We start from the raw sequence: 3,791 nt of genomic DNA, 5'->3' as shown, positions 1-3,791 counted from the left end.
TAAGCAGACTCAAAATGCACTCTACCTGCAAAATCATAATTCATTGCACCAAGCACTATGTAACTGAAAAATTCTCAGTGCGCTGACAATTTCTGGAAGAGCATAATGGCGTACTTTTGTTCAAATCAGTTTTTGTTCTTGTTTATAAAACAGTGCTCTGCTGATTTAGATAGGACAAAAAAACTTTTCAAATATATGTATCAGTCTACAGATCAATTAAAGTGTCATCAATGAAATGTGAAAATAACGATTGATTGCTTGATTGTATGTTGTTTTACGACCCATTCGAGAATTTTTCACTCATATAGAGACGTCACCATACACCGGTGAAGGGCTTCAAATTTTGACCTTTATTCGGCACTCAGGGCCATTGAGCAGTGAGGGATCTTTATCGTGCCAACGCCTGCCGTGACACGGGGCCTCGGTTTTTAAGGTCTCATCCGAAGGACCCGCAACTTTCACTTCAAAGTGGCGAGCGCATGGAGAAGGAACAGTTGCTACGCATTTTTTATCGACTTAGGTCAGTCGCGGCCGAGATTCGAACTCACGACCTCCCGATCACGGAGCGAGCGCTCTACCGACTGACTACCGTGAACGGTGAAAATAACGAAGAGAAATCATGCTCAAAATTCAATTTAAACAATTCAAATTATGAGCAGAGCAAATACGGACATCTGAAAAGTGAAAACAGTGGTCTATGGAAGAGTGAGTATACCTTGTCGACCGTTCAAACCTGCCGTGTATTCTTTGTCATGTTCAGGTAAATGGAAAAAATGGCATAAGAATTCGTATAAAAGACGTCAATCAACATGTAACGATAGATTCTATTTTCAAACAAGATCATTGTATCAACCATGGAATTTGCAAAATGTTGACTTTAAACAAGATGGTTGATATCCTTGTGTCATTAACTTATTTGTATACTCTCTCTCTCTCTCTCTCTCGAGATTACTTTTTAGATTGCATAATATACAGAAAATGTTATTTTACTAGCACGTTTACTCTTAACCCTAGATTGAGAAAAACGGACAAAATAAACTTTGCTTTACCTATTGAGAAAACGTTTGTAAACCAGTTAGCCAGGAGTAAGATAAATGCAGATTAATCTGGGCTTAAATTCAGAAAAGTTGTGTAATTTTTCCTTTTTTTCACAAAAATTGCACATAAGTACTTAAAATATGCTTTACTAGGAAAAACCATTTGGTATTCAACAATTCAATAAATAATTCTTAGAAAATCAGAACACTTAAGTTAAATCTCGATCCTTAGCAACGCATAGAAATTCTTTTCGAACAAAGTGTGCGCTCCTTTGTGATGGAGGTGTTTAGTTCGACTACTGTACTAGTATTAAATCATATTTGTCAAAATCATATCATTTTCTAAATACACGTAGATATTGATAGGACTATGTCGTCATCATTGCACATTGTCTATACATGTACATGTTCCGTTTTGTTAGCGGATTTATGAAATTGATTATTGTTCGATATCTTCATATTTACATTATTACACTTTAAAACAAAATCCATGTTTGCGATCAAGTGTAAAAAAAGAAGTCTTTTGCTGTGACCTTCAATTTAACAATAAGATATATTGGTGATGTTTTGTCAATAAACAATATTCATTTTCATTCAAACATTTATTCGATATTCTCATTAAACTCAATAAAAGACACCACAGAGTCTGACACATTACATGTACATATTTGGATATTTTTCTCAAGAAAGACATTGATGGTAAACTATAACACCTACATGTAAGCTTAAACGTTGATGATAAACGTGATGACTCCAACTCTTCTTTCATCAACTTCCCTTATGTATGTAGCTATAAAACATTATCACCTGCATATAGGGTTAATGTCGCCAGTGGATTCGATCAGCAAGAGCTTGATTTCGTACGGACAATTTCGAAAAACGAGGCAGATTGCTGACGGATAAGTTGATGACTCAAGGGGTATCAACAATTTCGTTTAAAACCAGCATTTAGCAAGTTCTATGGTCAATTAAATGATCTTGTTAGCAAACACATAATGTTGTAAGCTCGAATGTTGACTGACGTTTTCCATATAAATTGTTAGTTCATTATTTTCTTACTGTATTCTGAACACATTTTCCTTTTATCCGATTAAAAGAAAGGGTACGTGGCGGAGGTGACCGATCGAAAGATGTTGCCTACTCCCTCCCTCCCCCCCCCTCCCCCATGAGGCACCTGATCTCACCTCTGATGTTTTCAGAGGTCCTTGTTTGCTCTGCTCACAATCTGAATTGTTTAAGGACAGATGATAGAAACAATTTTTTTCTTTGGAGGAGACTTAATATCATGTCACCAGTTTTAGAAAAGTGGATAGTTCTTTGAATTTTTTCTCCTTAGACTTGGAGATTGAAATACCTTTCATATTTCCCCCCAAAGGTACACAACTAGAGTAATCATGGTAAAATTGTTAAATCATCATTCATTTACCCTTTCTTTCTTCAAAAATGTTTCTAAAGGAGCACAGAGTGAACAGATATTACATTTACTCAATAACCTACTGTATTTTCTTGCATAAAAGAAATGACACTTGGAAAATATTAGTTTGTACTTCAATAAAATTACAAATATGGATAAATCACACTCAGTAAAGGTTTACAGATGAAAATAAATTTCAGAATATGTTAGCTTTGTGCTAAAAGTGTAATATAAACTTTAAAAAAATATATACCAAGCCAGGTGAACTTTATGAGGAAAACCAAAATGGTAAAAATCACATAGGCTAATCTTTATCTTTTTGGTTTTCCTCCGCAAAGCGGATATAACTCGAGCAGCATTCCGTTAATGTCGAATACCAACAAATGCAAACTATACATAGGATGTTGACTAATTTTCGATGATTTCGCCCAAAGTAGAAATTAAAAGATGAAAAGTAGATTTAGATTTATACAGAAAACAATACTTAAAGTTAAATACAAATAAATTAATTACATCATTATAGATATACATGTATATTTATTTAACAATAAAATAATATATGTACATGAAACGGAAAATATAACGTTCATAATAAGAGTAATATTTTGTATGAAAATTGTTTTTATTAAAAGAAAATTACAATCTGTATGACCTCTTTGTTTGAGCAACAGTTCTTAAACATTTGCGAGAAAGCCTTTTCCAACTTTACTAATTGTATAAAGCAGTAAAAAATCAAAATTGTGCACAATCAGGTTGTAGAATAAATAACTTTACCCTAGTCTCTAAAAAACTTCACCATTATCGTAAATAACTCGTTCAAAAACTTTACGCTAATCTTCAGCAAAACTTTGACGTTCATTTTCTTTTAAAGCACGTTAAAGTTGAAAACAATCTCTACGCGAGCATGTAAAACTGAAGCTGCCCAACAAATTGGTGCAAAATAAAGAAAAACATTTACGCTAGAAGTCACCAATATCTGTACGAGAAAATTTGAAGCGTTCTTGCCTATCGCCATCTTGGACTAGGGTAACGCACTTTACCCTAGTCCGTTTCTACACAGTGTATAATGGATGACCCCATCTTAAATTTTATCTGAGTTTAATCAGATGCAATAATGTCAACGTCATTTTGATTGTTTACTGTTTGCCTTTGATCCCTGAAATTTCAAGAAAATATTTTTATCAATTACTATTACAACTTCAAAGTTAAATCTAACTATGATGTCAAAGAATAAACTCTATAAGTACCGGGTAATTGATCGGTAAGATCGAATCAAATGTATCATTCTTATTTCAAAGATAAACTTGCAAACATGATTATTAACCTGATAACATGGGTGT

This window comes from Saccostrea echinata, unplaced genomic scaffold (genome assembly GCF_033153115.1).
Source record: "Saccostrea echinata isolate AGI-Se365-2 ecotype Australia unplaced genomic scaffold, CSIRO_AGI_Sech_v1 ptg000029l, whole genome shotgun sequence".
In the NCBI taxonomy this organism is placed as follows: domain Eukaryota; kingdom Metazoa; phylum Mollusca; class Bivalvia; order Ostreida; family Ostreidae; genus Saccostrea; species Saccostrea echinata.
Note: the sequence above shows the minus strand (reverse complement) of the source record.